The sequence below is a fragment of the Lycorma delicatula genome, chromosome 10 (assembly GCF_047948215.1).
Source record: "Lycorma delicatula isolate Av1 chromosome 10, ASM4794821v1, whole genome shotgun sequence".
In the NCBI taxonomy this organism is placed as follows: domain Eukaryota; kingdom Metazoa; phylum Arthropoda; class Insecta; order Hemiptera; family Fulgoridae; genus Lycorma; species Lycorma delicatula.
This window is the reverse complement of record NC_134464.1, coordinates 11199546-11226538: the sequence shown is the minus strand read 5'-3', so window position 1 is coordinate 11226538 and position 26993 is coordinate 11199546. Positions and strand designations below refer to the sequence as shown.

The window sequence follows — 26993 nt, the reverse complement described above, 5'->3', positions numbered from 1 at the left end:
TAGCCGATTGTCACTCCCGTTTGAGCTACTGACATTTCGCGAGTCGCCGGTACAATTGAATGAAGTTTGTTACCGCGTGTAAAATATAACAAACGATTTATTGCCATCGGTCCACCAAATATCGGTTGTTACTGAAACATGTTTTATTGAATCTAGATATTTTTAACTTTTTCTGACGTTCGAGAATAAATTTGCGGTAGCATTGTACACGACAAAACTTTCCAACTACTTGACGTATAAAATTTTACTACAAACACTTTTGTTGTCTTCATTTATAGCAAACTATGTTTAAACGATCGATGATTTCCCTTCATAATTCTACTTCATAAATAAAAGTTAAAAAATAAACTTTCTTAACGGCTAAATTATAAACGAAAAGTAATCAAACTATGAAACCAAAGTTTAACGGAATAATCTCTAAACGAGTAAATTCTAATAAGTAATAATTCCAACGATAGTAAAATAAATGAAAAATTCTGTAAACCGAATTAATAAAACTAAAATAACAAAATTGAAAAACGCTACTATTTAACGCTAACTGAAACGGTGACAAATAACACCGTAAGAATTGACGCGATATATATAAACAAAAAAAAAAACTAAGTTACCAAAATATTAGCGACCGATTGACAACGCGATAATAATTCAAATAAAACCACAGCATCTGCAGAAATTAATTTTTAGGGTGCGATTAATCGCGGCGCCAGTAACCCGTAGACAGTCAAAACTTGTTAAATGAAAATTACTCAACCGATGTATTATATCTTATTCCATGTTTGTACTCGTGGAAAAAATAAGTAACGTTCACATTTCAAATGAATCATTCGATTATTTATATCGTTCCATAACTAATATCTCTATTATAAAAATCAATCGATTTAGCCCATCCCTAGAGACGAGGGTAGTAAAATAAACAATTAATATTTGAGTTCGTAGGTATTAAAAGTGACAGGCTAATAATTGTAGTTCGAACCGGGTCGCTTCTGTTTTAAATCTGTCATCCTGTTCATATGAAAGTAATTTCGCTCTCTAATAGATAATTTTCGGTACGTTTTTGAAATAAAATAAACTGTAAAACAATCGCATACAGAATTACTAAAGAAGAAGTAAAATATGCGAGGTATATGACTTAACTGAATTTCGTTGTAATAAAACAGGTTTGGCTAATTACCTTTGAATTATTAAAATAAAATATATTAGGAATTCAGTAAAAATAACGTTTGATTAATTTAGTACGCTTCATTATAAGAAAATAATAAAATAGAAAAATTCCAGTACGTTACGTAACTTGACTTATTTCTCTACACCTAGCGGCAGCCTATTTGGAAACATCTTGGATTTAAAATGCATTACGATTTTGATTCGACGAAGTAGATGCGTACATTACAGACGCGAAAGAAACAGACCACCGTGTGAGAATTCAGATCGGCGAAACCGTTAAAAGATAGTATAAAAACCTTTGTTGTACAGTTAAGTTCTCAGTTAACAGAATAATCTACGAATTACACGAAAAAGGCGACGTAATTTTTTCCACATAAAAGTAATAACTGAAATCGGTCGACCGAGTTTAAAAATTAGTCGGATCTAAAGTTATTTAATAATAAACTCCATTGCCCGGTCAAAGTAGGCCAGAATATATATATTTTTTAATTCGCCATCGCTTGGGAAGCGAAATAACGGTAAGTACGGGTTAAATCAAGTAAATCAAATAACTGTAAGAAAATCCGTAACAATGAGGATTTGGAATTTAGCGTTTGAAATACCGATGCTTTTTTATTAAATTTCATTCGACGTACAAGTGTAAAAATACCTGCGGCAGAAAAGTTTTACACAAAAAACTTTCTGATGCTAATCTAACGTGTCACCTACTAAATGGAGAATATTAGAGAAAACTCCTTCATTATATAAAAAAATATATAAATATTTATATATTTAGCAGTCAACATTGGTCCATATTGTTGGTAAGTACATCATATCCCGCCAAAATTTTAATGCACATAATCAGAAAATTTTATAAAACATTACGTATCACGCTAAGATAAAAATAAGAAGTAACAAACTTAATACAAAATACTTAGTAATTAAATAATAAACTATATGAAATACTGAGTACTTTAACCCACAGATTACTTTAAATAATCGCACGTGAATACTACTATATAAAAAAAATATATATATATATATATATATATATATATAAATTTTTCTTTAAATAATCGCACGTGAATACTACTACATACATATTTATAAAAATATATATATATAGAGAGAGAGAGAGAGTGAGAGAGCCTATGACAGTGGTTCCCAAAATTTTCCGAGCCGCGGCGTCCTTTATGAATTAAAAGTTTTTCCATGGCGCTTTACCCTAAGTATGACTACTCGTATGTAAGAGAAAAATAAAAAAAACTCGTGTATCTTCATTATTTAATTTTTTTGTTTTTTCATTAACTAATAAATGTCTTCGTTCAATTAATTATGAAACTTTAAAAATATTTCGCGGCGCCGCTGTGAAAAGGCCGCGGCGCACAGTATGGGAATCATTAGCCTATGACGCTCACGGTAAAGAAAGGATTCCAACGTGGAGCCGTACATCTAAATCGGTTCGGCCGTTGAGCTGCAAAGATGGAACACACATACGCACAAACATACACCCTAAATACATTACATTCTTTTTTGTGCAGTCGTGTAACAATCGAGAACGTGATAAAACTGAAATTTAAAAAGTATAGCGCGTATAATTACAGTTTGTTAAATATAAAATATAATTTTAAAAAAATTAGGGTTCAAATACAGAGATAGAAGAACAATTGCTAACATGTACAGGAACCAAACAGCAACAGTAACAATTGAAGAACATAAGAAAGAAGCCGTAATAGGAAAGGAAGTACGACTAGGATGTTCCCTATCTCCGTTACTTTTTAATCTTTACATGGAACTAGCGGTTAATGATGTTAAAGAACAATTTAGATTCGGAGTAACAGTACAAGGTGAAAAGATAAAGATGCTACGATTTGCTGATGATATAGTAATTCTAGCCGAGAGTAAAAAGGATTTAGAAGAAACAATGAACGACATAGATGAAGTCCTACGCAAGAACTATCGCGTGAAAATAAACAAGAACAAAACAAAAGTAATGAAATGTAGTAGAAATAACAAAGATGGACCGCTGAATGTGAAAATAGGAGGAGAAAAGATTATGGAGGTAGAAGAATTTTGTTATTTGGGAAGTAGAATTACTAAAGATAAGACGAAGCAGGACCGATATAAAATGCCGAATAGCACAAGCTAAACGAGCCTTCAGTAAGAAATATAATTTGTTTACATCAAAAATTAATTTAAATGTCAGGAAAAGATTTTTGTTTACGTGTAGTATTACTTTCTTGACATATATTTATTTCTCTCAAAGTAGGTACTTTAAATTCTTCTTGAAAGTATGGTCGGTGCAGACAGTAGACGGAATTACGTCATCGGGACTGTTTTGTAAACTTGTAGATATGTTTACGTATAATTTAAAATTTATATAGTCGCATAATAGCAAGAAATTCGTTTATCAAGTTATTATTATCATCATCGTGAATATTCAAATTCGTATTAAAAATACGTAATCATCCGTCTTTATAGTTTATAAATAAGAATCTAAGCCGATCAGGGAAAAAATGTATGTTCTGGGAAGGCGATCGATTAACGGCAATCGGTTTAAGGTTGTTCTTGTTATCGATTCTAAAATTAATATCAACTGAATTCGCACTTTGTGTAACTCTTTCGTTATCTCGTGTTAATATTTTTATCTACAAATATAAAATAAAAAATTATAATAATATAAATAAAATTTATAAAAATTAATTATAATATAATAATAAACATTCTTATCTACAAATAATATCACGGCACAGATGAAGTCCTACGCAAGTACTACGGCATGAAAATAAACAAAACAAAACGAAAGTAATGAAATGTAGTAGAAATAATGAAGATAGACCGCTGAATGTGAAAATACGAAGAGAAAAGATTATCGAGGTAGAAGAATTTTGTTATTTGGGAAGTAGAATTACTAAAGATGGACGAAGCAAGAGCGATATAAAATGCCGAATAGCGCAGGCGAAACGAGCTTTCAGTCAGAAATATAATTTGCTTACATCAAAAATTAATTTAAACGTCAGGAAAAGATTTTTGAAAGTATACGTTTGGAACGTAGCTTTAAAAAAAAATATATTTAAAGAAAAATATAGTTAAAAGAAGAGACGGACTTCTAGGCCACATATTAAGGCATCCTGGAATAATCGCTTTAATATTGGAGGGACAGGTAGAAGGAAACAACTGTGCAGGCAGGCAACGTTTGGAATATGTAAAACAAATTGTTACGGACGTAGGCTGTAGTGGGTATACTGAAATGAAACGACTAGCACCAGATAGGGAATCTTGGAGAGCTGCATCAAACCAGTCAAAAAAAACAAAAAAAAACATACCGTCACTGTTGCTGAATTTATTATTCTGAATCAATACGTTATAACCTAATCTGAAATTAAACTCGATGTCATCACCGATCCTAGTTCGGTCGATATAATAATTTGAAACTTAACGTTACTATTACTTAAGTAAAATACAAATCCATCAAAAATTATTATGGAATAAACTGGAAACAGTGTTCACAAATTCCAAAATAGTGGATCGCATTTGTTTTCCGATTTAATAAATCAAAAGTATATCTCGATGCTGTGTGACACGACTAAGTGTCGTCGGTACGAGGAAATCGTACGAATCAATAAATTAATACATACATTTACGTAATAAATATTTTCTAAATAAATAAAATCAAAATATTTCGTATATTCTACTTACATTATTAAAGTCGTGTTTTGCCTGATATCCATTTATAAAATTTTATTTGTTACTTATTAAAACATTTCATCACAAAACTTTGTTTCACCGCAGTATATCGCATTAATGAAGGAAATACGCTATGAAAATTAAAAATATTAAAAAAAAACTTGCAATCCAAAAGCAGCATAATTCAAATTCTTTTTTTACTTTATTTTAAATACATAAACTTTAATTTAATCAATCAAAGGCTGTTACAAAAAAAAAGAAAAAGAGTAATTTTAAAATTAATGATTTATCTTTAGCGATTCCTAACTATATACAACTTAATTCGTTCTCTCTCTTTAGAGCATTACGGGCTGATGAAAAAAAAACTTTTATGATGACTAATATTTTGTATGTGAACAGCGGTCACATACAAACCATTTGTATAGTTTTTTTCTATAGTATTACTTGTCCTTGAAAGCATTACATATAATAGCGTCTGTCTTTTTGTTTTAACTACTTTTAACTGATTTTTTTTTTTTATGCACAAGCGGCAGTGTAATTATAAAAAGAGTTTTAGTCTATAACATATACATTAATATATGTTAAAGTTTTATGGTTGTTCATCAATTCCTTTATAGATATATATATAACTCTTGTACGAACAATAACAAAAAATATTTCAATAAATAAAACTTTTTTCAGGCTTAATAGGGAATATAGAATGAGAAATTAAATAGTTTCCTGTCTTCACCAAAACACGAATATATATTTTATATACTGATATACCGATTCAAAATGTTTATAATGATCGCCAAACGGTTATCTAATTAATAAACATCATTACTTTCATAGTAAATATCACTCTTAATTAATATATTACACAATATATATTAAATATATTACACAAACGGAAGTTTAGAAACCATACGAAAATTAATACTCGTAAATAATGGGATTCTAATAAAACCTGATCGGTCGCTGTCTGATTCGACGTAAGAGAACGGGGGAAACTATGTACAGGACTAGATTTAAAATTCTCGGCCAGCAATCCATATATAAACGGTATATATCAATGATTACAATAAAGTAAACAGGGGAATAAGCAGAATCGGACGAATAGATGAGGAAGCGGCGTGACATTCAACCTCCGACTGATTTCCAAAGCGTTATTATCGTAATTATAAAACGCTCACCTCACCTCGGAACAAAACTACGTAATTACTCGTAGTAATTTTGGCGGTTTTTTAACAATGACATAATGTTATGTAGAGACAGAGTCTGCTGTTCTCCGACGACGTATTACTCCGTAGTAACCGCCAGAAAAAATCAACTCGCGCAGTGAAAACGAAACAATGTAACTCCTAGAATGTTTATCGATCGGTGTTGAACTTTACGTACGTCTGAAACGCGCAAAAGAATTCTAAAATATGTTTTATTAACCGTCTAACAACTAATTTTATTTTTGTTTGTTCAGAGGAACGGCGATCAAGAATCCGGCCATTTATCGAACAATAACTATTTCGATCAGAATTATTTCTAAAATAAAATAATACGTTCTTTTAGATAAACAGAATGAGAAAATGACTTCGGTAAATAAATATTAGTTACCTACTGTATTTTTTTTTATATATAGTTCCATTCTTTTCGTAATATCTGTTATTACGGAAAGAATGAAACTATTTTTTAAATTCTTTTAAAATAATAGCTATACTTACTGTTTAGGAAAGGTAGAATCTCAGTTACCAACTAATGACTTAAGAGTCCGGTTGCTGTTGCGATCATAATAATGAAAAAGATTTTCTTACCCGGCTTATAAAGATGTTTTTTTTTTTTATCAGAAGTAAATATAACCGACAGACAGCTATCACTATAATAATCGTCGGTAGGTAAAAGGTCAACGACCCGAAGAATGTAAATCGGGGGATGAGAAAATTTTAATTATACTATTAACATTTTAAAATCTGTCCAAGTTTTACGAAGGCGTAAAGTCGAATCGGGTTAAAAAGAACACTAAAAGCGTAATTATTTTTCTTTGTTTAGTTTTCCTTTAATTTTTACGCGATTCAATAATGTAATGAAACCGCATAGGTAAGCAGAAAAACAACCAGAAAATAAAACATAACCTTGTTATTTTATCATCATTATGGAGCGAGTTTTTAAGCTTTAAAAACATTGGAAAATATGTACGGCGACACTCGACAGTTACAAAATGTAAAATTATAATAAACGATAGTTAATTACTAATATAAAACAACGACAAAATTAATAACTAATAATGTTATTATTTATCGAAATCTATTTAAACAAATTATACTTTTCTATTAAGTAGCGGCCAAAATACACGGTTTTCTCATTAGTCGGCAATTAAACGGAAACATTTTTAAACAAACGGCTGTATTACGTATCGATTAATAAAAAATTGTACCGTTAATGAAAATGGACATAACGTTTCCTATCGCTCGAACAGAGGAAATGATTTTAATGAAACTTAAAGGGTGAAGTAATCCCAACTTCGATTCTATCTTACGAGATAAAATTTTTAATCCTTAGACGCAAAGTATTTATCGAGGGCGTTCCCAATTTTTTGTTTACTCGGGATTATATAAGAAAATAAATAAAATACGTGAAATCGTTTTTATTAAATACACAACGAGATAGTTGCAACATTTGAAATAGGCTCTGACCCTCATCTCCTTCCGTTTTTAGCGAAGAAAGAATTTTTCATTTCTTGCTCAGAACTAATTTTACTAGTTCAGATTAAGAAATATTAAAGGAGAAAATGTGAAACATAATCTTTAGGAGACTACTTTTTTAATTTAGTCGGGGAACGAAACCATTTTTACATGTGATTAATTCTGCAAGTTATTTAAAATTGTATTTTGAATAGATTTGTTTTTATACTTTTTTTTAAAATAATATTTGCCGTTGCTGGTAATATACACTGCGGTAGTTAGTGAATAGCTTTAAATGTAACAAAGTAAAAACATTTAGATAAACCTACGCGTGTAATGATGTAGAATACACATTACATACCGGTATTTACGTAGTACACATTCTTGATAATGCACCGAAAGGTTTCATAAAATAAATGTATTTATAAATTCGCTTTAAATAATGTTCACATGTGTGTATTAAGGTATATCGGGACGATAAGGTCTCGGTACAAGAAATATTTTTCAGACGAGAAAGGTTTTTGTAGAGAAAAATCCTATCGAGGAGAAAGAATGAAAATCGTTAAAAAAATGCAAAAATACGCATTAAAACAGAACGACAAATTCTATTTCCATTACATGTGAATCTTAAGCGATGTTAAAATTAAGAGGCTTGTATTTATATAAACGACCGTATAATTACATACACACAATGTCAATTTGTCAAACGAAAAAATTTTTATTCTGACCATCCGACATCTAAAATAAAAATGCTACAACATGGGACTCGACCTTGCAGAAAGTTAAACGATTCAAAAGTCGCGGTAGAAAAACTTTTGAAGCTGCCGGTTTGAGTTATAAGTACAAGAAGCGATCTTAACGGTATAAGGTGTTAAGAATTAAAATTTAAATTGAAGGAGATAAGAAGTAATTTGTCTACAAATAGAAATTACAGGAGAAAAAAACAAATATTTTTACGATTTATAAAACGGGCCAGAACCGTGAAGATCAGAAAAACCGATACGGATATAGAAGTATTGGAAACGCGAAGAGAATTTTTATAGAATAAAGTATGAAAACAACCGCAAACATAAATACACAATACATAAAATACGGAATTCCGTTGACGGAATTCCTTACTCGACAGACGGGATGTAAAAACGTTACGCTGAGACCAGAAACGATTCCATAATCTACAAGCAAAACCACAGCAAATCGCCGCTTTCTTCGGTCGCTTAACATAACAGAAACTAAATTAGGACCTCTAAGAGTCAACTGAACGCGTGAAATTTCTGAACATCAACGGCTCGTCGGTAAACAACACCGACAAGAAAGCAACTAACGCCATATTAACAAAACAAAGCGGCAGCTTTTCTATTCGGTGATATCAGTAACGAACTGAACGTATAGAAGCGACTAAGATCAATAATTTATTAAGAGCTCAGTAAAAAATACATTACCGTTGCGAGACGACCGCAGTGATGCCGCAGCAAATGCCAGTTACATATTCAGAAACGAAGCAACATATATCTGAATGAAGACGTTAGGTTCGATTAATATGTATCGCAAGATATGTTCGTGGATTTCGCGGAATATTTCAAGGTCATATTCAAGGCAAAACGGAAATCGGTTCCGATCAGAGCCGATAACGACACCAAAGCTATCACGGCTACCGTTCTCGAACACCGGTCCCGATTAACGGTAACTCAGATTTACTTGGGAAATTCCTACCTTCAGCCGATCGCTCAGAAGGTGTTTGATAAGATGCTCGAATCGAAAAAACTACCGATCGGTTTCCACAAACGGGGCACGCATGAGCGGGCATCGACGAAGCAGAGCCACAATAACATATGGACCGTGAAGACCATATCGCAAAAAAAAACCCGCGTTTGCTTTGCAAAAAAAAAATCGGCTTAAGAAACCGATGACCTCGTCTGAAGAATCAGACAGGTTGAAGAATCTGACGGTGTATCTGATTTTGGTTTACTAACCGTATGATGACTTGGAAGAGGCGACACCAGTAACTGTACAGGAATTTCATGGACTTCCAGAAGTCGTATTACGGTAGAGAAGACAGCTAACCGGCTTATACGTATGCAGAGTTTTGAGAAAAGATCCTCTGTATGTGGACGACTGCTGCCGCCAAAACAAGTCGCTGAAATCGGGACTATGGATTTGAAGATCAGTTTTGAAACCTTCGGCGCTCTATCCGGAAACACCACGGCACACTGCTTGTTGCGCAAATTTGTCAAGCGAGGTACAACCTAATAAAATAGTGATTGATGTATCGCCAATATGGCTTCGGACGCTATAACTAGTAACTGTAAGTGACACCGTCGATATGGTTTATGACTGTACGTTAGATGCTTACGGAGTCTATACATATACTCGGTAAGCATCTAACCACACAACTACAATATTGTGTGTGTGTGTGTGTGTGTGTGTGTGTGTGTGTGTGTGTGTGTGTGTGTGTGTGTATATAGATTCCATATAAACCCGTCCGATACAGATATAACTATGGCTGACGAGAGTTCTGTAACTATTTTGTTATTACCGCTCAGGCAAATACACAGCAAACCGAAAAAAAACAGTTAACGCAATATCTGCCGATAAGTGATACAAGAATACTGAAATGCTATCTGGAAAAATACTAAACGTAACAGAACAGATTCGTGCTATTGTGTTCAGAAAAAATGTTTGTGTACTTAAAATCAGAAAGAATTTTATGCGATCGAGTCGAGAAACTTACGGAAAAAGTAAATTTCTGTACATAAGAAACGCTAAACCGATTAACGATATAGAAAAACAAAATAATTTGCTAAGTACCATCCGAATTCGAGATATAAAAGTGTTACAAATGACGCTAATCGATCGCCGTATCACGCAAATGCGAGAGAAATATTTTTCTTCGGGGTAAAACCTACACGATTAGTCACGAAAGTGTCCGATATACAGTCAATTTAATTTTCTTATATCGACTATTAACTACTTTACCGGTAAATTATTATATATAAATTTAAATCATTCTTCATTAATATATATAGAAGAATGAAACGTAACTTGTTTCGAGAAGAGTAACCTTTAATTTTTCTGCTAATTATTATAAAAACTTTAAAGATTAATCTTAAATTAAATGTATAAAGCAACAGTTTCCTTTAACGGTACCATCAACTAAATGGGATTTATTATTTATTTTTATAGTTAATCGTCTTATTTACATCTTATGCGACTAAAACACTACTTTAGGTAGTGCCTTTTGAGTAAAACACGCGATATCATGAGGCTTGGACTAAAATTTCTTTAATGAGATTGACTAACCCGTAAGAAATAAAAACGATCGAAAAGCGGTAATTTTTCTGAACGGATAAATAAAGTTTGATACCAGAATTAATGAACATCGACGTGACTATGGGCGTTCCATACCGACAACATTATCAAAATCCGGTAGAAGTAAGTCGGTAAAAGCTTACATAAAGCTCCGACTTCGTAATATTTTGTTTGTAGAGGATGTAAAAATAATTTAGCGAAAAAAACGATTAAATTATTTATAGCCAAATTTAAAATAACGTTTTATTTCTTACACTGCTGACTATTTTTCTTGACAACCGCAACATAAATATGAATATAATAACAACATTTTTTATACCCGAAAAAGAAAACAAAATACATAACTGAAGTCCAGCTTACAACGAAAAACCAGATTCCAATAAAAACAAATTCTTCATTATTTTGTTCCAGATAATGTTCACGTCAATTTACATAGTATATGTAAACGTAAGTATATCGATACTTAGTACGTAAACTAGTACGTCGATCGACGTAAGTAATCGCATCGATTTTGCAAGACGCAAGAACGAAACTAATATCCCAGACACTCGCTACGGTGAACCTATCTGTCAACGGGCTAATAGTATCGTACGTTTTTTGAACGCTGCGACAATCGATGCGATGACAATCGTAACACGGCTGCATGCAACTGTATTCCCTAGGGGCTATTATATAGTTCACCGTTCTTCATTTTCTACTTCAAATTAATCGTAAATCCTCCATTACCATTACATGTAAATAACGGCGAAAAGTTCACTCAAACGATTAACTTCTCAATGAATGAATAAAATAGCGACCCGAATATTAATAATAACACTAACACTAAAACTGTCTAAAAAGTCGACTTTTTCAATTAGTTTAACTACGCAAGACGTTTGTAAATCAAACAGGAAAGGATTGCTTTTTTATTATTTACAAAATAATCCTTATAAAAAGGTTAAATCCACTGACAGCCGTAAAAAAATTGTTTTGTAATTTTATACGAAGCGTGCAAGAAGCTTTCCCACAGATCATTGAAGTAAATATGGAAGTCCCGTCCTTTCCTTGTGCGCGAGTTCAATTTGTCGGTAGTCACTGACGAATTAAAACCGCGGTACCGGTTTTTTTAATTAGTATTAACAGTTTTTGAATTAAACAGGAAAATAGCGATTCTGGACGGCAGGCAAATTACTATTACGAAAGTGATAAAAAATAATAAATCGTTTAGACGTTCCGATATTAAAACTTTTCCTTTTAGCTTTTATTAAATTTATATTAAAAACCTTTTAGCTTTTAAAGCTAAAATGCGGACACGGGACCGGTAAAGATTGTATCCAGGAGTTAATTACAACAAAATTACGAAAATAACTCAAAATTATTAAACAGACTAAATTACCCGTTTGTCTGTTAAATAATTTTAAGGAGATTTTATGAACTCGACTTATTTAATTACCGTTTGTAATAATTAATTATCTACAATAATAATTGTAGGGGTGTAGGATGTAGAGGGTATACTGAAATGAAACGACTAGCACTAGATAGAGAATCCTTGGAGAGCTGCATCAAACCAGTCAAATGACTGAAGACAAAAAGAAAAAAAAAACAATAATAATAACAATAAAATGTGTATGTTACGCTAAATCTTCGATCCACCTAACTGCTCTGGAAAATACACGGTCGCCGTACAGTAGTAATCTTTGTGCAGTCTACTTCAAATACGACGTTCCGTTTTTAATTTGTTATCGCCCCACGATGTGTACTTTATGTTTTCGTGTTTAAACATCTTTTCGGATTTCGGTAAGATGTTAATGGCATTTGGAACATTCAACCTGTACAGCAGACTCGTATCGATCCCAGTCGATATTTTCAGCGCCCTTTCCAACATTATTTTTGACACCGCCTGATATTCGCTATCGAAGTGTTTACGGGTTATCATCGGGCGTCACAGCTAATTTACTGTTCATTTCGATTGCTCATTCGCGATTGTTAAGCGCGTCGTTTATCGATTGTAATATTAATAAATCTTCCTCTTTTAATTAAAGATTCTATTAGATTATTTTTACCGGCGTTAACTTCAATTTGTTTTAAAAAAGCATCGGATGACTTCCATTTGACCGTCGGATATTGCAGGCGTAATCTAGTTTCTCAACGCCAAAGCGAAAAAAAAACTTCCGATAAACCTATTTCATAAACTCTTTCTTCTTTTCTCTTTGCCTGTGACCCCGGTTGATAAACGAACGCTCATCTGAACGCTTAGATTTCTCTACATGTTTGTAATCCCATTATACCTATCTCTATATTCCATTACATTATGACACCCTCTTTAAACCAAAACCGATTAACAGGTTTATTTTACGATACGATTATCCGACATTCAAATGCAACGTCCTGTGAAAATGAGAATGTCTGTTTTCTTAAAGTCGTATTTGTTCTCTTAAGTTATATACTTTCACTCTATACTACTTTAACTATCCCCGACCGGGATTCGAATCCGGGACCTCCGAGTGAAAGGCCGAGACGCTACCACTCGCGCCACGGAGGCCGGCCGTTTTATACTACATAAATTTGATATTTTTAACGTCCCATTTATATTATTACATTCGTAATAGGATTAAAAAAATTTATATTTTAACAATATTATCTAATTATGAAATAATTTTACGTCTACATCCCTGCCCGCATTTTTAAATAAAATGTTATTACTTTATTATTACTTACACGAAATTTCTATCGTTCAAGGCCTACAACAATTCTGATGATGTAACTCGGGTAAACGGTGCGGAATTCTTGTTATAAAATCTAAACGAAGCGCAGTGCAAAAGTTCGTGTAAGGAATGACCATACTCGGTTAGATAGTGTGACCCTGTCTCACGGAAACGTCCTCGCTCTAACAAATCCTAAAAATTCGTCTTATTTATATTAAATAGATTAAATACCAGCAGTATGATTTTTTTATATAAATAAACTCAATTCTGATCGTCGTACAGAAATATTAATCTTATAGAAACCAGGTTATTAGTATTTAAAACCTCAGGAAACGATCTGTAATCTCGTTATCTCGGAATCGCCGTACGGTAAACATATGCCAGAAAGAGAAGTGTTTTTAGATCGCGCACTTTACGTGTTTAAGCGTTTGGCGCGGATATTTCGCCTAAATCTTGGAAAGCTTTTGTCCTATTCAATAAATCCAGGTAAATTTACGAGCGGTTAATCGCTTTTAACTCCGTAAATCCTATGAACATTAAAACCGAATTGTAACCGCAGATCTAGGGTAAACTGTCTCAAAAAGTGTGTTCATAGACAATAAGACGGAAAATGTTCACCGGCACGATATAGATACGCAGATTTATAATACACCTAATAACAATCGCGTATAAAGTACAATTTTAAGACATTTACCTTAGAAATCTTGCGCTGGAAAACATACACGCATATTTATCTCCGTAATGTTGCCGTTAACAACGTTTAAGAACCGAAAAAACATCCTTTCTGGGAGCCATCGTTTAGAACAAAGGACTTCAAATCAATATCTTTGTAACTCTGTCAGAATAAAATTTTGTACACTTACAATTAAATTTTAAAGGTCAGCTATCAAACGAAGTCTACTTCTGACTGGAAAATGGGTGCGGGAGGAAAACGAAACTTATTTGAAGTTTATTTTAATTTTAATAATTCTATTATTTATTTTATTAAGTTTAATAACTTCATTATTTTACACGCGATTAATTCTGTATTAATTTACGAAAATTATAATTACGAGAACGCGGACCTTACGTAGTACTTTCATAACTATCGATACTAATTTAATCGATCGGTCGAAAACCGAATAACGAACAAAAAAAGCGTTGTTACCGAGGACAACCGGCAATTATTTTTTAGCGACAATAATTTTAATTTCATCCGTAGGGAATTTATTTTCTTACGTAAAATTTTTCTTTCCTTAACCTTCACCCTCACACCGGTATTCGACTTGTAATCGACGACGTAAGTCAAATACGAGAATTAACAAAGCGGCAATTATCGAATAACCGAGTACACAACGGAAGGTTACGAAGGGCCTGTATATATACTAACGTAAATTTTTCAATATCTATCGGGAAAATCGTCAATCTGAAGTAAAGCGATACACATTTTACTTTGAAATAATGACGATAGATTATTTTGAGATACTATTTTCAAACTACAAATTAAAAAAAAAAACTTCAATTGTTTTTCACAGTAAGCGATAACGATAATAAACCGAATTTAAAGTTTGATTTGCTTATAACGCAACTTCTACTTACAAATGTTATTAATTTATACAGAAATAATTTATATTCATTCTAAATCCTTAAGTAAAACACAGATTAAGCGCAGCGGTAGTATTAATTTCTTAATCTGTCAAATATTTCGACCGACAAGGAAGGATCTTGTTATACTTCACTTTCGTCTTAGTAAACTACAAAAAAAACGATCTAAGAAGATCTTATATTTTTAAAAATTAAATCGAAACATTTACTTTTACAGAAACAGTATAACTCTTTTGAGTTTACAATAGAGAAACCTGAATTTTCTGCCGCTCAACTGTTCGTTTAATAAATAGACGTTAAATACGAATTAAAATATTTATCGATAAACGCCTTCAAAGTTTTCGTTTATTCTGTACCGATACCGATTAATGTAACATTCACACAGCCGTATCGATATAAATTCGCATATTTATTATTTTTACGAATTAATTAATATGTAACACAACTACTTCTTCCCTTTACTCATTCGCTTTTTAATTTGTAGAGCTACAACGACCAAGGTTTTTAACGGGTTTCTTCTGAGCAAACGGTTAAGTCGCTGCTTTTTCTTTTTACTCGAAATAAAATAGAAGACCTACGTTTCATATATAAAAAGTAACTTTAATTCCTCTAAATATTAAAAAACCGCATTTTATGACGATCTGTAACAAAATTACAACTCACGCTCCTTCGTTAGCCGAACTAATATCAAATCAAAATAGTATATACCCTAATCTACAAGATAGTTATAATGTAACTAAACAAGAAATTTCTGAAAAATTCTCAAAACATTTATACTAATAATGAACGACTCTCCTTTATTCGTGACAAAACAATTAAGATCAGGCGACACCTTAAACAGTTTTTTTTTCGAAAAGAAGTGAATCGACAACAGACCGGGCATCAAATTTTGAAGCGCTTCACCCCGAAACTGAGAAAAAATAAAGATAGTATATTTAAACCCGAAGCGTTTCAAAACCTTTTTATAAGTTTACTATCGTTTACGTTTATTACACACACTCCTTCCTATTCGCATAAATATCGGAAAAGTTTTGTACGGTGGCTGAAGCTGCAGAAGGTACTTGTTACAGTTTATCGACCGTTTTCTCAAAACGATAGCGTCTTTTACAATTTTTCTTCTCACCGACAAATTTTGGGATAGAGGCGATAGTTTCTTGGACATTTTAAGTTTGATTTTCCTTAATTCTCTTTAACGATCTAAAATGTATCAAACAGCGTAAATAAATTTTTCGAATTAGAAAGAATCTGTACGGTGTAACGCTTAAGTGTACATACACTTCAGGCAGCGAGCGTTTACTACTCCCCGATCGTATCCGGTGTTTATGCCTTACTTCCGATGTTTGTCACGCTAGTTTCACAAGAAACGATTTTGATTATATTTAAATAGTTTATATCTGTACTAGCGCGCGCGCGCTCGTGCTATTTTAAGCTGCTTTTCTCAAGTTTTTCTACGAGAAAACAAGAGACATTTTTACGGTCAGATGCCCTTTTTGAATCGACTTAATACAAAAGGTCCCGTTAATACGTAATACGGGTAAATGAACATTTATTTACGATCGAACCTGATGTTGCTCGACGTAAAAATTTGTTTTTATTACGAAATAAAATTTCACAAAAATATATTTTACCGTAAAAGAGAAACCCATAAAGCACGTAGGAAGTAAGAGAAATATAACTTCTTTCCCTTTTTTATAAGAAGGAATTACGATAATAGGTATGAGTAAAGATAATTTAAAAAATTGGAAAATCGGATGGAAGCCAAGATAAACGACTGAGCCAAGATCGAATGCCGTCCGAAAAGAAAGATTCGAATCGGTGATGTACTGGTACTAGTACATGCAGACACCAAATTCTAAGCTAAAAAAGTAACTCGTTGCAAATAGATTATTTATATATACGTAATTTATTCAACAGAATTCTGTAATTTTCTTTAGTGTTCCTTCCGTTCACTAACGCCACCTGTTTTGCAAAAATTAACGTGCGGATGATCCTGATCGGCGTGCAGACTTGATTGCGGATTATCGTCGTAAAAGGACCGACGATTTTCATAAGATTAGATCTTCTAAACGAGATTCCTGGCGCTCTTTTGTTCAAAAGCAGTGGAATAAGGACCCGGGGAATGTTGTTTATCGAGTTCTCCGTCATAACCGGAACAAAGACATTCTTCTATCGGCTCTCTCGACCGAAGATGGTGTCGTTATAGATAAAGATCGTGTCCTCACTCATCTGATGGACGATCTACTTCCAGATGATACCGAGGTCGGTGAGTCCTCGTATCATCGACGTGTCCGAAGGGAAGTTGTAGTTTTTCGCTCAGAGATTTTGTCTTCAGAAATTACCGAGCCGGAAGTCCGTCGAGTAATTTGTAGCCTGGCTAGGAATAAAGCCCCCGAATATGATGGTATCAGGGTGGAGCTCCTTGTTCGCAACTTGATTCTTGGTCCGTCGACTAGGGTTTTCAATAGGTTGTTGTTCGCCGGGCGCTTCCCAGCATGTTGGAAACGCGGTGTGTTGAAATTGCTCTTCAAGGATGGCCACAAGGATCCAACTGTAAGTTCCTGTTACACACCGCGTAACATGACACGTGTAACGTGACAATTAAAACTCTCTTTTCTGTCTTATGACTGCATGCCACAAGACATGCAGTCATAAGGAAGTCAGTACGGACCTACGTCTCCAAATATGTTTTTTACAAGCAGCAAATCGATGAAATATAAATATATTGAAGAAAACCTTTCGTTAAACGTTATTCTTGAATACGTTGTAAGGACCATTCGATTTTGTCAAAAATATTTCTTCGAATTGTAGAAATTTTTTTTACATTTCCTCGCTTAGACGGCTCAAGAGTCGATAAAGAAAAAGACTACAATTACAATTTACAAAGACTACTACAATTTTATATTACAAAGCGTAGACCTTTAATGATAACAATAAAATTGGCCTCGATGCTGTGCTATCTATAAACTCCATCGTATCATCGCTAACATTAAAATATTGTTGAATTATTTATTGCGGCCTCATTAAACCGTCAGAAACGGCACCGCTTTTAACCATAAGTAACATTATATTCGAATGTGCCGTTCTATTTTCGAACATATTACGATGAAAATCGTATTTAAAGTATAGTTTAATTAAAAGTATTTTTTAAAAAGATTTCTGTTAACCCGTAATTACAAAACTAAATATATACGAGTTTATCGTAAAACTATTAAACGCATTAAGTGTAAGTAAAACGCAAAACGATTATTTAAGCGCTATGAATTTAGAATTTAATAATGTGTATTTTTCAGTTAGTAAATGGTTTTTTTAACACTTTTTTTTATTCTTTTAGTCTAGTCTTTTTATTCTATACAGAAGAATTGAGAGGAGAGTGGAAGAAGTGTTAGGAGAAGACCTATTTGGTTTCAGGAAAAGTATAGGGACAAAGGAAGCAATTTTAGGCCTCAGATTAATAGTAGAAGGAAGATTAAAGAAAACAAACCGACATACTTGGCGTTTATAGACCTAGAAAAGGCATTCGATAACGTAGACTGGAATAAAATGTTCAGCATTTTAAAAAAATTAGGGTTCAAATACAGAGATAGAAGAACAATTCCTAACATATACAGGAACCAAACAGCAACAGTAACGATTGAAGAACATAAGAAAGAAGCCGTAATAAGAAAGGGAGTCAGACAAGGATGTTCCCTATCTCCGTTACATTTTAATCTTTACATGGAACTAGCAGTTAATGATGTTAAAGAACAATTTAGATTCGGAGTAACAGTAAAAGGTGAAAAGATAAAGATGCTACGATTTGCTGATGATATAGTAATTCTAGCAGAGAGTAAAAAGGATTTAGAAGAAACAATGAACGGCATAGATGAAGTCCTACGCAAGAACTATCGCGTGAAAATAAACAAGAACAAAACAAAAGTAATGAAATGTACTAGAAATAATGAAGATAGACCGCTGAATGTGAAAATACGAAGAGAAAAGATTATGGAGGTAGAAGAATTTTGTTATTTGGGAAGTAGAATTACTAAAGATGGACGAAGCAGGAGCGATATAAAATGCCGAATAGCACAAGCGAAACGAGCCTTCAGTAAGAAATATAATTTGTTTACATCAAAAATTAATTTAAATGTCAGGAAAAGATAAGTGTATGTTTGGAGTATCGCTTTATATGGAAGTGAAACTTGGACGACCGAAGTATCTGAGAAGAAACGATTAGAAGCTTTTGAAATGCGGTGCTATAGGAGGATGTTAAACATCAGATGGGTGGATAAAGTGACAAATGAAGTGGTATTGCGGCAAATATATGAAGATAGAAGCATTTGGAAAAATATAGTTAAAAGACGAGACAGACTTATAGGCCACATACTAAGGCATCCTGAAATAGTCGCTTTAATATTGGAAGGACAGGTAGAAGGAAAAAATTGTGTAGGCAGGCCACGTTTGGAATATGTAAAACAAATTGTTAGGATAATCGGATTCTACTGTTCTGAATAGGAGATAACTGTACTTTTTATACGAGTTTTGTCAGCTTTATCTACTTTTTTATTTTGCTCGCCGAACAAATATGTGTAAGTCTGTGTAACATTATTCGATTTTTTTTGCAGGTAATTCGATCGCATAAGAAGAAACTTCATTTCCACACGAACCAGTTTTTCAGCCACATTCGCCGTTTTTCCAGCATCACCGAGGATTTTCATTTCGATTTCTGGTGGACGTCAAAATTTTAATTAAAACTGTTCTTTGTATATTTTAAGATAAAATTTGTAATTAACATCTATTTGATATTTTGAAATAGATCACGCATTCGTATGCGTGATTTAAGGGAAGAATTAAATGTCGTTCTTACGACATTTAATTCTTCACTTAAATTATGATATTCTCTTAATATAATGAGTTATCTTGGTCGGGAAGGATGACATATGTTCCTTAATTAAATTTACAGGTTTTGCATTTTTTGGAGTATTTTTACTCCTCATATCAATCGGGAATTTCCTAATGCGAGTAACGAAGTCAATCGCCTATACGCGTTCACGTTTTATTCCGTGCATATTAATATCACGTTGTAAAATTACATTTATTTATTTTGTAATTGTTTATGATATTTCATATAGATACGTAGATAAAGATATTAAATAAAATTTCATTTAACCAAAGTAAGTAGACAATTTTGATTAAAAAAAACTAGATAAAACAAAATAGAACAGAAAGAGTAGACTCAAATGCTTATTTATTGAAGAAGATAATTATTTAAACTTTAAGGTGGTACCGCAGTTTGAAAATATGTTATATCTAAAAATGATCGATTCTAGATCTATTTTACATACTGATGTTCCGCTGAATATCAGATAGGTATATTTTGAGATATTCATGATTTTATTGATTTTAAGGTTATTTAACAAGTGGTACCACCGATTTATACTGTTGGATCCTGCATAAACAGGAACGCGAGTAGTAGCATCTCGGTATTTCATTCGGAGGTGCCAGGTTTGATTCCCGTTCAGGGATGGCATTTTCACACGGTATAAAAATTTTAATTCATCTCATCCTCTGAAGTAATACCTAACGGTGGTCCTGGAGGTTAAAAACAAAAAAAGCTAAATATTCATTTATCCGTTAGTTGTTAGATGGCGCTACTGAAAGGAGAAAATAAATAAATTAAAATAATAATAGATACGATTATAAATATAATCTAACCAAACTTAACTACGCTTAGCGAAGCGTATATATATATATATATATATATATATATATATATATTTAGTTATTTATAAAAATTTATTATATAGTTTTATTACACAGTGCACCTTCAATTTACGCGGGTGCTACGTTCCGGAAAATTTCCGCGTATAATGAAATCGCGTAAATTCAGACTCACTTTAATGTAGAAATAAAAGTTATGTTTTTGTTAAGTTAATTACTGTACTAAAAAAAAAATTGTACTTTATTTTACTATTTCATTATTACAGTGTCTTTGTATTATTTTAATGATATTACAGTACAGTTTATGTATTTTCTCCTTTCAGTAGCGCCATCTAGCAACTAACTACAGATCGGCTGCGGGCAAGTTCTTTGCAAAGTACCGTTCTTTGTGTCTTTATTATTACCATACTTTTCATATTATTTACTGTTGAGATCCTTGAAAACGCTTCATTTAGTTATTTATTAATTACTTTCGTATCCCGATCCGATGAAAACTTAATCGCACGATATTGAAATAGTAATTATTATTCATTAAATTCATATCGTAAATCGTAGCTGAAAAAACTAAATTCAACAACCTGAAAAGAATGACAAATTAAATTTTTACTTTTTAAGGTAGGTTTACAATACCTATGTTACGTTAAATACTCTATGTAACATTCTGGCTTCAGAGGCGAAAACGAATGTACTGAACGCGGCCTTCACTTAAAGACTGGAAAGATTACCCCGATTTAACCTGAAAAAATATGATATTGGCTCTTTAACAATCGTTAGTTATTGAAAATGACTGAACCAAAATAACGAAATAATAATAAAAAATAAAAAAAACTATAAGTAATTAGCGGAACGGAAATTTATTTTATTATTTCTAATCCGATTAATTTATTGCTAATTTTCATTCGTTCACACAAGCTTACCGAGAATGGAGTTGAATACTTTTATCTTTTACGGATATAATTCGTCTATATCAGATTCATTTATAAATTTCTTAGCTTCTGTTTGAAGTTTGCCTATCAGACATCCCGTTTTCTTTTCAACTTTAGTGTTATTGCCATTTCTTTCTGATTTTACCGCATGAGTTTTTGTTTTTATTCCTGACTTTATATTCCAAATAGATATAGGTTTTCTCTAAACAATTCTATTAATTTTACCGTGTCACCTTCATTCCATTTTGTTTCATTATTTTCAATATTTTTAACGTTCACAGATTTCATCGTAATTTAATTTAAAAAATGTATGTATAATCTTGTCACTAGCTGTGATTTTCGTACTGCAAAAGGTGTATCGTGCAATTAATTTTGAAATCCACTTGTAAATCCACAGTTGACCGGATTATTCAATAAATGACGGTGACCCCTAGGTCACCGTCTAGGTACTCCCTAGAGTACCTAGTTTCACAAGATTATGTAATAATTGTTTAATTTTATTATTTTACTTTATTTTATATTGTTAGGTTGTATGTCTATTAAGCTTACGTATTAAGAATTTATAACTGTAAATAGTTTTGGTATCTTCCCCGTACCGTGACAATCGATTCAAAATCACAGAAATACGAATTCACATTAGAACTTAACGGTATTTAGTTGAAGGTAATACTTTTTAGTTTCCATAGCTAATAATCATTTTGGAGTAATCGTTTTTAGCTGGAATCTAAATGTAAAAAAAATGGAAACATTCAGTTTGCTCGCTAGAAAATATTCAAAATCTACGCGTGAACCGGTAAAGGGATGCTAACGGTATTTTGGGACTATAAAGGCCCCACTTTATTGCTATTCGGAAGAATAATATACGATCAACAGCGAGTATTATTGTAATCAACAGCGAGTATTGCTAGAAAAAAATAAAAACCTACAATAAGGAGGAAATGTTCAGATTCTCTTTGAGAAGGTAATTCTTCTGTATGATAACAGCCGCCTTCAAAAAAGATTCCGTTCAAAAGACCAGGGAAGCTGTCCAGAAGTCTGGTCGGAAGGTGTTGTCCTTTCCGCTTTTAGATCTCACAGTATCGTTTTTTTTTTTTTTTGATTTTACGTAACATCATCGAGTCAAGAATGACTCAAACACAAAGGTGTAAACAATTCTTTATTACTGGAATAAGAACGCTCACAAAGCCCGGATAAGTACCTAAGTTCATCAAACCTGGGATTACGTTGAACAGTAGGGTTAGTTACATTGTCGTCGAATAAATATCTTTTCTAGAATAAATAGCTTTTCGTCGAATAAATATCACTCTCAATTCCGAGTGCCTATGTTACGGAGCCTGAATTCCCTGAACATGTTGTCTTCAGGTGTCGATAGTAACCCGCCGGGTTGGTCTAGTGGTAAACGCGTCTTCCCGATTCAGCCGATTCAAAAGTCAAGAGTTCCAGCGTTCAAGTCCTAGTAAAGGCAGTTACTTTTATACGGATTTGAATACTACATCGTGGATACCGGTGTTTTTTGGTGGTTGGGTTTCAATTATCCACAAAAAAGTACTTCTTTCCGCTTTTCTTAGTACTTTCTTATTCCATACTAGGATCCTGAAATTTTGGTAAAATATAGAATTCTTCTTAATTTTTAATACAGCTTTCCTTTTTTTAAACGGTCACCTTCTATAAATACTGTGACCAAATGATATAAATTATTCCACCTGTACGTATTGTTTTTTATATAAAGAACGAGCAACAATAGATAAATTTTTTGTGGGCAAGAGATGTACAGGATTGATCGGTTCCTTTCTCCTTGAGAATCGTAGAAAAAATGTTAATATTAAAGATGATTTAAAAAATGATGCTCACAGTTTTTTAGGGCTTAAACTACTGTAATCGATGTATGCTTATCTGTGTTTTCTTTTGTAGAGCTGAAATTTATGTAATGGCTAATAATAATCTAATAAATTTATGCAAATAATTTTTAGAATTGATCATAACTACCAAAAGTAATTTTCTGTGTTTTTATTAATATTTAGATTCAATAAAGCTTAAAAATTCTCTACTATGAATATCCTTTTATTATTTTTTTGAGGCAGGGACTTTCCCACCATCCCCCAAACCCATTCCGACGCAGACTGAATTTTTAAATAAAATAACCTTACTAAGGTATTGCATTAACAATATAAAATTTATGAATTGTTTTTTTATTTATTTTATAACAAAATTTCACTAGGTGATTTTTTAACGATTAAAACATTTTATAGTAAATTAATATTTTTAAAAAAAGAAGTAGTTCTGAAGATACTTAATTTGGTTACCGATAATCACACTGTAAAAATAATTATTTTTTTAAGAATGGATGTTTTTTAAGGTTTACAATATTTCATGTAATTCCCATCATAAGAGAAAATAAAAATTTTAAGAAATACGGGATCTGGTCGTACCTTAATGAGTATAAATTTACAGTACTACAAAACACACACATACACAAGTTAACGAAAAATATGAGGTTTGGATAGGTATTTAAAACATAACCCGCCGGATTATTCTAGTAGTAAACGCGTCTTCGCAAATCAGCTGATTTCGAAGTCGAGATTTCCAACGTTCAAACCGTAGTAAAGGCAATTAATTTTATACGGATTTGAGTACTAGATCGTGGATACCGGTGTTCTTTGGCGGTCGAGTTTCAATTAACCGTACATCTCAGGAACGGTCGACCTGAGATTATACAAGACTAAACATCACTTACACTCATACATATCATCCTCATTTACCCTCTGAAGTAATACGTGACGGTGATACCCGGAGGCTAAACAGGGGAAAAAACCTGTTTAAAACGTACAATATTTTCGTTGGGATCGGTTGGCGACAGTTTTTTACGTCACACACGCTGAGTAAAAGACAGTTAGTTGTGCTCAAATGAGCGGCGGTTAGCGACAAGTCGGAAAACTTTTTCAGAGTACTAGGACTTTTTTTTGGAGATATTTGCTATTTTCTTCCGAAAATTCGGATTCGGTTAAAAAGTTATAAATTTTTCCAAAACTTCGATGTATATATTTCGCTTATATATCGATATATAATAATATAACAAGTATATATATATATATATATATATATATATACCTGACCACCACGAGACATGTACTAACGAATCGGGATTTTCCGCTAGCGACCGGTAAACTCCGGTGCTAAGCTAAGGGGTGATATAAAAACCCACCTAAAATGCAGTCTTATAATCCTACCTTTGGGTATCATATATATGTTCGTATCACATTAGATTTAATTAATTTTGCGTTTTTCGAACTGATAATATATTACAAGTATATTAAAATCCATTACACAAAAATAATGGTCGCACAAGAAATTTTATTATTAAAATAGAAAATAAATATAAAAAATGAAAATATTAGGATACAACATTTTTAATTTTGATTAATGGTCGGCTGGATAGCGATATGTTATATTAGGAGATCAGATTTTTTTTATTTACTTATTGAAACAGCAACACATCACACTGAAACTCAATAATAATTACTATGATGGATGATAGTCAATTCTGTTGTTTGTGAATAATGCCATCCCTGACCCGGGCTGGTATCTGGAACCTCCAGATATAAGATAGAGAAAGGTGTTACCACCGCTCTACCATCATTCTTATTTCTTTTTTTTTTTGATATCGCCACATAAGCTGGAAGCTATGGAAATGTATCGTATGAAAAATGTTATGCCTCATCAGGATTTGAACCAAGGACCTCTGGATAAATGTTTTTTTAAATATTAGAATACGCTAGCGATTACCATAAAACTAGCATACTGCAGAAATTACATATATATTTGAATAATAATAAATTAATGAACCAACAAATACAGATTTGATAATGATATTCTATTAAAATAATTATACAACAATTAATAGGTCGGTAATACTCGATTTCATATCCCATTTACATCCTACTGACATGACGTTTAATTTTACTTAACGTATAACTTATTTCAATTATTGACGACCAACTGTTATGAAAATAACTATTTAAATTTTAATTATAATCATACATATAACATTATATGCACGGATACAGATTAATAGTTTTAAATAATTCTGATGATGAAGAAATGACTCTGAAAGCGCTTAGATACATAAAAAAAAAAATTGTTCGTAAGTGGAAATATATTGTTTAAAATATCTAATTTTGATGCTGTAATAAATAATTAAGTGTTTTATTCAGTATTTTATATATATAATACAAACTTTAGTGTGGACACCGCATGTCTTTTCCTTGTATGCCATTAAATTGCATATACACATTTTTTGCTGCATTTCATTTAAACTTATTGATTAGAAAGTGAGATACGATCTTCCAATTTGCTAAAATATTAGTTTTTATTAACATCAAATATTTATACGATTATTAATTCAACAATCTTACCTGAAATATTAGGTTAGAGAAAAAGTCCCTTGATTACTCTTTAAATAATTGTAAGTCTTATAAAAAACGAAAGAGGAGGTTATTAAATTTTATACCGATATTTATTATCGGTTAGACTGAAACAAATATATAAATAAAAAAATTTGATGTGGACACCGCATGACTTCCTTGTATGCCTATTAAATTTTACATATACACATTTTTAAAAGCACATAAAATTTATTTCATTAATAACTTCTGATTCTTTTTCATATTTAAAAAAAAAAAATTTTTTATTGCTATTATTGAATTATTATTTATTATAAAAATTCTTTTACAATCGGAGTTTAATAACTATTTATAAACCGATACATTTAAATTAAAAAAAAAAATCTGAAATAAAGTCTGATTCGAACCGATTTGCATTTGAAAGATTTAAAAAACAACACAGCAAACGGTGAACCAACTAACTGCAGAATTATGGAAAAATGCGATAATAAGTCTACAAGGAGCGATCCAAAAAATATGAGAAAATGAAAAAATCCCAGAAAAATGAACAATAGCCAATCCACAAAAAAAGGAAAAAACAAACCCGGATAATTACAGAGGGATGTCCTTATTAGATTGCACGTATGAAGTATTACCTAGAATAATCTATAACAGAATAAAAGACAGACTATAAAATGAATTACGGGAATACCAAGGAGGGTTTAGATCCGGAACAGATACTAAACCTATAACGCATATTCGATTATTACAAATCGAGAGACAAACTGGTAATATTCTTTATAAACTTTAAAAAGGCATACGACTGCATACATAGGGAATCCCTATACTAAGGAACTTTGGTCTGCACCCAAAAGTAATCAAAAAGATCAGCCTAACTTTAAAAAATACAATGTCAAAAGGTTAACTTCAGAGGAAATA

General features: G+C 32.2%; 1 protein-coding gene across 4 annotated transcripts in view; it reads right to left on the bottom strand.

The window, feature by feature from the left end:
• LOC142331163 (ras-related protein Rab-3-like) overlaps window positions 1-26993 on the bottom strand; it is a 134598-nt gene that overhangs the window by 32438 nt on the left and 75167 nt on the right. Inside the window, exon 1 of one of the 4 annotated variants that reach the window (XR_012757907.1) lies at window positions 21380-21478. The exons of the other annotated variants lie outside the window; for them this stretch is intronic. The gene's annotated coding sequence lies outside the window, so the exon portion shown is untranslated. Of the gene's footprint in view, window positions 1-21379; window positions 21479-26993 lie in introns of those variants that run through there. 4 annotated transcript variants of the gene reach the window in all.